Genomic DNA, 8,134 nt, shown 5'->3' on the forward strand with positions numbered 1-8,134 from the left:
GATTAGGAAAACGCACACTCTCTGGCCACCACAGTGCCACAGACCCCAAAGTTATTTCTTTAGCTTTCTTCCTATGCCTGCAGGAAAGAATCAAGATAATCCAAGTCTCCTCTGTTCACCAAAGACAACTATCATTTGCATAAATTTGCATAAACCCGTCCCAAGGCTGCCTGCTGTAGGGACTGGCTAAGTCCACACCACATGCAGCTAGACTGTTTTATCAGCATCTTTCAGGGCCCTATCCCCCAGCACAGTGGCCTCTGCTCAGGGAAGAAGGAAAAGCTGTGCTCAGGGAGGTTGGTTGACTAGAATTGGAAGTTTTCTGGTGTGGCATGCTTTAAAAAAAAAAAAATCAGAGAGCACAGCTGTGATCCTTGATCACATTCATTCATTTTATTCTTTGGGGGACTTGGAATCCATCAAGCATATCAAATTATGGCAAACGATTCCAGACTATGCCTCATTTCAAATTGCTGATGCGATAGAATTACCAATGCCATTCTAAAAATAAGGAAAACTTCTTGCACTTCTGTTATTTCACATTGAAATTAACTTCCATCATGGATTCATAACTGTCTCAAGGCACCATCTTAAACCAGGTGTGGTGACACACACCTGTAATCCTAGCACCCAGGAGGCCGAGGCAGGAAGATTAGGAATTCAAGAACAGCTTGGGCTACACAGTAAAGTCCAATCTCAAAAGAGGGGATGGGTATCTCCTTGTTTTCAGGGTTGTCACGTTTTCTAGACACCTTTCACACAAGTCAGCCGCTTTATGGGCCCCACATGGTGATAGAACCTTATGTATCTTTTCCATTTGTCAGTTTCCAGAGATCTATGACAGGTTTATCCCCATAGGTCAGAGCTTATCAACAGCTCTAGTGGCAAGTGAGTCTGGATACTCCAGTGTGGAGCAGTGGTACTCTGTGCCCTCACTTGAGATGCATACACATCTGCAACCTCTAAGCCCGGGTGTCCATCTGACTCACGGCAACGTTCAAGACAAGTAAGAGAATATATTTTGTAAAACTATGAATGAAATAATCAGAGCATAAATTAACTTTAGGTTTCTGCTTGTTCGCCTAAAATACAGAAATAAAATCATTACACACACACACATGCACACACGCAGGTGAGTGCACCCATACATACTAAGTTTTCTTAACTGAATGGCACATGCCTTTAACCCCAGCACTCAGGAGATCTCTGAGTTTGAGGCCAGCCTGGTCTACAGAGTGGGTCCCAAGACAGCCAAGGTCACAGCGTAACCTTGTCTCATAAACTAAAACCAAACAAACAAAAAAACCACTTAGAAAAAAAAAAAAAAAAAAAAAAAAAAAAAACCACTTAGGGCATTAGGTACACATTTGGGTGGATTGCTAGGATCTTTCCAGAGAGAAACAATTGAATAAAGAAGACCAGTCCCTGAAAGTGATGGCGCCGTCCACAAACGAAAAAAGAAGAAAGCCATCTGGGCAGCAACAGTCCATCTCTGCTGTCCTGGCCAGACCTGAGCAAGTAGCCTTACACTTTTCCATCACGCCTTCCCTACCATGATAGATTAGACCCTCTCAAATGAATGCTTTCTGTCTAGTATTTCATCAGTTGCTAATAATATGCTCACATCTCAATCTGTTACTCGGGGCAACCACGTACCTTCCCTGGCCTTCCTTCAGTCATGTGACAACTAGAGTGATTCAAAGGTCTAGGCAAAAATAGTCGAGAAAATGACTCACCAGGCTGAGAGGTTCTGATGGACCAAGAGGATCCCCAAGGGTCCCATTGAGTATTGATGTTGGAAAGAGCACCCTCTCCTTTGGCCTCACTTTGTTTACCCAGGCACCAATAAGACCCAAGGAGGATCTTCCAAAAGGACCTCAGTGGAATTTTACCAAGGGTCTTTCCACTCCAATCACTTGCCTTTCCATCTGGCCTCCCCTCCTTCTAGGAAGAATTATAAGCTTTGTGGGCTACATGACTTCTTGCCTTCTTACATAAAGTCTAGAAGAACTGGTCAGGTTAGGGATTATCCTTGTAGGATGCCCATGCTAAAATCAAATTACCAGAAATAAAAGTCCACTATAAACTACACAGCTTAGAGATGCAGGGTGGGCGTTTTCTTCAAGGCAGGTAAAGGAACCACACGTGAAACTGTAAGACAATTCCTTGGTGTCCACTCACTAACAACAGCTTCCCAAGTGAAAACCAGTACAGCAGGGGCTTGTGTGGACACAGGAACAGGTGCACTTCCTGCCTTCCCAGGTTTCTAGTCAGACCAGATACATGAGACCCTTCACCCAACCACACAGTCTATTCAATTCCTGTTCAGGAGGGGTGCTAGCTCCTTTTAGACTGCGCCGTGTTGGGAGCAGACACCGCAAACACACATAGCTAGTTCAAAGCTGCACAACTTCATAAAAATCACAAATGCTTAAATATCGTCTAACAAAGTAGAACGACACTCCCACACACAGCTCTAGAACTTTCTTCTCTATTCCAGCAGATGAATACACCTGCTGGTCAGAAACAACAGAGAAAATTCAGCCAATACAACAGGAGGGGGCCAGTATGAGGAGTGGTACTGACTTAAAAGCTGCAAGATGTCAAGAGCTATGGAAATACCTGAGAGCCATCCCCTTCCTCCAAAGAACTCTGTTCCTGTAGGGGAACTGGTAGAATGCTAACCTAAATCTCAAGCAGGAGGCCTTAGAAGGACCAGAGTAAGGGTTGGAAACAACGGAGTGACAAGTGAAAACAAAACAAAACAGTTTCATCCACCATTACTAAGGTCCCAGGGTGCTGCTGCTGTACCACATCACAAGGTCTCTGCAAATGTTCCGCTGGAGTGCAGCGGTCAGCGAGTGGGCGTGGGAGGTGGCCATGGCACTCCAAGTACAGATCAGCTGCAGAAACTAGTCGTGATGTCTCTCAATCCATCTAACTGTGTTTACCAAACTCTCCTTCTGTGCAAAACAACATCTTGCGGGGAGAGGGAGGAAGTAGGAAGAGAAATCCCAAGATATGCCATGTGACTTGTGCTCATGGGAGTGAGCAGCTAGCCTGGTGCGAATTTCTAGACTAGAGATATCTATCTCTCTTTGACTCACATGTTTAACCATATCCCTTGAGACTAACCCTTCTGTCCCAAAGAAGCTGAAGCCTCATACAGGGCAAGACCAGGACTCAAAAGCCATCACAGAGGACCAGCCAAAAAATGACGAACGATAGACTAGTTATTTACTGCAAGACATTTTCCTTGAGAAACCCTCACCACGCTCAGGGTCTCTGGTGGTTCTGTCAACTGAGAAACGACCTGGACATCACAGTGTATCAAGTTGACCATGTAGTGACCAATAACACTCCTTCCAAGTCCCCAGGTCCACATAGCATAGAAAACAATTTAATTGACAAAGCTGTTCCCAACAGTGATAGAATGGTACATGAGTTATGCAAGTTACCTGTGAGTTCATGATTTTCCCCAACAGAAGTCTATTCTGGATTCAGCCATCTTCACTTTTTTTTTCTTTGCCTTTCCTCATCTCACTACAGTTAAATCTATTAATTTTCTATTGATTTCTAAGTAGCAGGATAGGTTGAAAGAACTTCAGTGGTAAACAAAATGACACAGCCCTGTTTCCAAGTCAGTCATTTACCCACCCACTCAGTGTTCCAGACAGGGACTCCACGTCTGCTCTTCCAGGACTGCCTATTTGGGTTAACGAGCCTCCTTTCTTGGAGTTCTAAAGGTTCACCATCTTCTTGTCCCCACAGGCACCTGCCTCTGTGTGTTCTGGCTTTTCTCATTGCCTTTACTCCATGTCTAATGAAGGACACATCCTACACTCTGTCTGCCCCCTGGTAATTCCCTTCTCCGTTCAGGCCACTCCAGCTAAGTCTGACCGCCTGCCTGCACCTGCCTCTTTTCAAAGCAACCTCTGCTTCCCGTCTTACTATCTTCTGTCTTACCTCCACCTAGCTGACAACTCAACCTTTCAGGAAAGCAGGCATCACTGGGACTCCTTTGTTCAGTACCACTTAAGACCCTCTCTTAATATGGGAAGAGGCAGTCTCAGTCCTTGTCTCTTAAGGCCCATGCGACTCAACACTAGATCGCCCGGTGACTGGGGTCTCACACCTCGTTCACTGGCCTCCAGCCCACGCTCAGGGCATGTCCATTACATGTCTCTGCATTTTCAAGCTGTACCTTCTGCAAGGTCCAGCTAAAGTGTCCAGTGTCCCCCAACCTTCCGGGGCCAGCACCGATGGAGGGGCCCCCAACACAAGACCTCTTCCGCTAGGCTTTCTCGGGGTCTGAGCTCTATGACTGTCCCTGCCTCAAGCTACAATGATCTATGATTCTCCAGGCCCACAATAGACAGCACAAGACCTAAAACTTGCGGGGTAGTCGCACGTCTTCTATCCTTTCAGCCTTGCATGATATCACAGAGAACTTTGCCAACGACAATAGGGCTCCCTCGCCACAGTGCCACAGCAGCCCAACACTCCCACTCATTCATGAACTCCTTCCATTTTTCTAATCTGCCTGCACAAGCCCAGTGATCACAGGCTGTACCTTGGGAGACAGCAGGCAATCGAACTGGGACGGGACTGCTCCAGGCTACTTTGTAACCATTACCCTTTTGGTGTCCAGAAAGAACGGGGATATACTGTGGCCAGGTGTAAACCCCGCCAAAGATCAGCGCGGGGGAGGCGGGGCTGATAGGCGAAGAGTCCCAGGAGTTCCGCCCTGTTGAATCCCCGCTCCAAACTTTTCTCAGGCTCGGCGCGACACCTGGCATCCGCCGGCCCCTGTGGCTCTAGAGCCCGCGGGAGAGCATCGAGTCACCCGCGGTAGCGGCTGGCACCGGCGGGACCAGGTTGAGCACCGTTTGTGAATGAGGATGCCACAGCCGGTGCTGATGCAGAAGCTGCTGCCAGGCGGCGGCGGCAGCTCCCCACCCCCGGGCTGCGCGGCTCAGGCTGGGCCTGAGGCTCGGCCGCTACTCACCCGGAGGGTTGACGGCGGCCGGGGTTGCCATCTTGCCGGGAGGGACCGGCGGGGGCGGGGACGGGGACCCAGCGCCGCTGCGGCCGCGCCACACAAAGGAAGGTGCGGGCGGTGCTCCCGCGCTCCCGCGCTCTGAGAGCGCCCCGCGCTCCTGCCCGCGCTGCTCCTCGCGCCCCGCGCGCTCCCCGCTCCTCCGCGTGCACCCGCGCTCCTCCCTTCCCGGGCCTCCTCCGGGTTCAGCCTTTGTGGTGCGGCTGGGGTGCCCGGCCCGCGGCTCCCGGGTCCGAGCCGTAGCACCGCGAGACTTGGGGCAGCTAGCGGGCAGCGGGACCCCCCTCGGGCCCGCGCAGGTGCCCAGGCTAAACGCTTCAGTGTACCCCCAGCCACCCCTGTAGGGTCCCCAGGTGTCGGGGACACATCGCCAAGGGGCGCTGTCCCCTCGCGGAGGATCGGGTGAGCAAGCGACCCATTTGGATGCAGAGGACAACTGGCCTCAGAAACAAAGGCGTCCCAGTGCTGCCACTTAGCATGCCAAGGCCGCACCACTGGACTCCCCGGGCTCCTGGGCTAGGGCTGTGGAAGACGGCCTTCGAGAAGGAGCCCAGAAATGCCAGGGCCAACATCCCTCCTAGGCATTCACGCGCAGCTTCAGCACAGAGCCTTGGCCTAGGAAAGGAGAAAAGCCAAGGAGGCTTTGAGGACAGTGTCTAGCTCTGAGGACATGGCTACTGATAATGTTTATCACTGAGTTCTCTCGAGGGCTTTATTCACACCTCCAAACTCGGGGTTTAAGAAGGTTTCTAATGATTTCATCTGTGTATGCAGGTGACATGAAATGGCAGGGAACTTGAAGAGGTGTTTTCCAGGCAGCCACTAGAATTCCTGGAGGGATGTTCCGCAGTAGATGCCCTGATAAGGTGAAGTTGGAAGGCCAGAGCTGAAGGCAGTAAGGCGTCGAATACTGATTTAACTGCAGAAGATGCTATACTATTTCCAAGAAGCATGGGATAGCATAGGGAAATAATGTGTGTTTACAAACCAGCATTGTCTTTGGGAGACTGTTTGTCTCTATTGCCCTAATCAAATGGACAAATCTTGGAAGTTCTGTGTGCCCAGCACAGTCCTGGGTGTTGAGCATACAGGAGTCCTGTTCTGCAGGGCTTTTGGGTTAGGAGGGAGGTGGGAGGAAGGGCACAAGGCACCTGATGTCCAGGGGCAGCTGTTCTTGGGAGCTTAAAACAGAACCCATGAAATTTGGTCACCGCTGAGTGAAAAGGACAGAGAGGACGTGACATTGAAAAGTCTTCTTTGAGGAAATGGCTAGGCTATCGGGAAGTACAAAGACAAGACATTTCCAAGGAAAAGTAGCACACCGCATCCAGACACAAGACAGGCCGGACCCAGGTAGAAACAAGGAGAGATCAGTGGGGCTATCAGCCAGGGTCTGAAACTTAAGCAGCTGTCTAAGTACAGGGGCCCTGATGTCCAGCTGTAAACCAAGTGAGACACAGTCTCTCTTCTATACTCCCCCAAAGGCAACATTCTCATGTGTCAGTGTACTATATGTACTTGTTCTGTTTGGGCATGGGGGCTCTTATTCATAGCCTAGGCCAGCCTTGGACTTGTCAAATCCTTTGCATCCCGAGTGCTTGGATTGCACGTGTGCAGCACCACACACATTGTGACGTTTCCGCAGGGGAGGAAATACAGAGCCATTCTCGGCACCCTGCACACATTCCGTCCCAGATGTTTCTAGCACAGTCTTTTCTTGTCTCTGCCCATGGGCAGCTCCAGCCCACATCACTGCTGAGCTCTTTCTGTCTTCCAATTTTCCACATGCCTGAAAAGCAATCAGGTTTCCCCCTTGACAGATACATGGCAGGGTAGTAGCCAGTTCAGTCACAACATGTGCCTCATTTTGTCCCTAGATCTGTGACTGATATTCTCCAGTTTAAAAAAAAATTGTAGTAAACACAACTGTCATACACACATAAGCAGGCATGCCTGGCTACTGACAGGCTTTTGTAACTATGCTCTTGGCTTCTATCCATTTTCTGAACATTACCCTGAAAATGTGTAGTGTGTGTGTGTGTGTGTGTGTGTGTGTGTGTGTGTGTAAACTCATGTAGGGGTCAAAGGACAGCTTGGGGGAGTCTATTCCTTCCTTCTACCATGTTGGTCCCAGGGGATCAAATTCAGTTAGGCTTGGAGGCAAGGCGAGTGTCTTTTTATCTGACAAGCCATCTCATTAGCCCCGTAGAATCTCTGGTACTGGATCTCACACATGTGTCTTCTTTCTAGTGTTCATTGTAATAAAAGACAGCTGTCAAGTGAGCAGCAGCTGGAAACCCAAGCACTTTCTATAGTCTGGTGTCTGTCTCGTGCCGTGGTTTGGGCTTTGAATTTCATAAGCAAGGAAATACTTTATCTTCCCCCAACATGAACCTGCTGAGGCAGAAAGTGCCCGTGTCAACAGTTAACTTTCCAGAAGGGAAATAAACTCAGAGTAGAGAAGTGAGTCTATCAGGGCCGTATGCGTTAATGGCTAATTGAGGCTTGGTGCTGAGTCCATCCCCCCCACGCCCCTGCCCCAGGATGGGGGTTTTGGTGGCTGGGAAGGGGAGGATGGGTTGTGGAGAAGGAGAGGAGGACTAGGGGACCAGGCCCATGTTAGCCCACTTTGTCTCTCGGAATTAAGTAGGTTCAATGCCCTGAACCACTGACTATAGATGAAGCCTACCCCATCCCCCCTTAAGTAAACAGTCTGAACCGGAGCAGTTAGTCAATGCTGAGCACAGAGCAGTGGCGGTTATACAATACACTGCTCCTGGGCTAATTAAGAGAATTAGCCAACTGTGACCAGTAGCAGACTTAGAAATTCCACTCAACCTTAACCCAGAACTCTCAAATGCCAAAGCAAGCATTAGACTTGAAGCTAAGATTTACATTTTTAAAACGTGTGCCCAAGGCACACAGTGATGGGTCTAAGCTCCCAGAAATGGTCAGCAAGGTCTCCATAGTGCTGATGAATACCCAACTCCCAGAATATTCATTTCCTTCTCAACTTGAGGATAGGAAGCTGCCACCCTAATTCTGCTTCGTATCCTCAAGTCCTGACCCCAGAGA

The 8,134-nt window shown here is 49.4% G+C and overlaps 1 protein-coding gene across 1 annotated transcript in view; it reads right to left on the bottom strand.

Annotated features, from left to right (window-relative positions):
• The window catches only part of Arnt2 (aryl hydrocarbon receptor nuclear translocator 2), a 152,159-nt gene extending 147,460 nt beyond the window's left edge, over positions 1-4,699 (bottom strand). Inside the window, exon 1 of the mRNA XM_051148863.1 lies at positions 4,574-4,699. The gene's annotated coding sequence lies outside the window, so the exon portion shown is untranslated. The remainder of the gene's footprint in view (positions 1-4,573) is intronic.
• Between the last annotated feature and the right edge of the window lie 3,435 nt (positions 4,700-8,134).

This window comes from Acomys russatus, chromosome 7 (genome assembly GCF_903995435.1).
Source record: "Acomys russatus chromosome 7, mAcoRus1.1, whole genome shotgun sequence".
Taxonomy (NCBI): domain Eukaryota; kingdom Metazoa; phylum Chordata; class Mammalia; order Rodentia; family Muridae; genus Acomys; species Acomys russatus.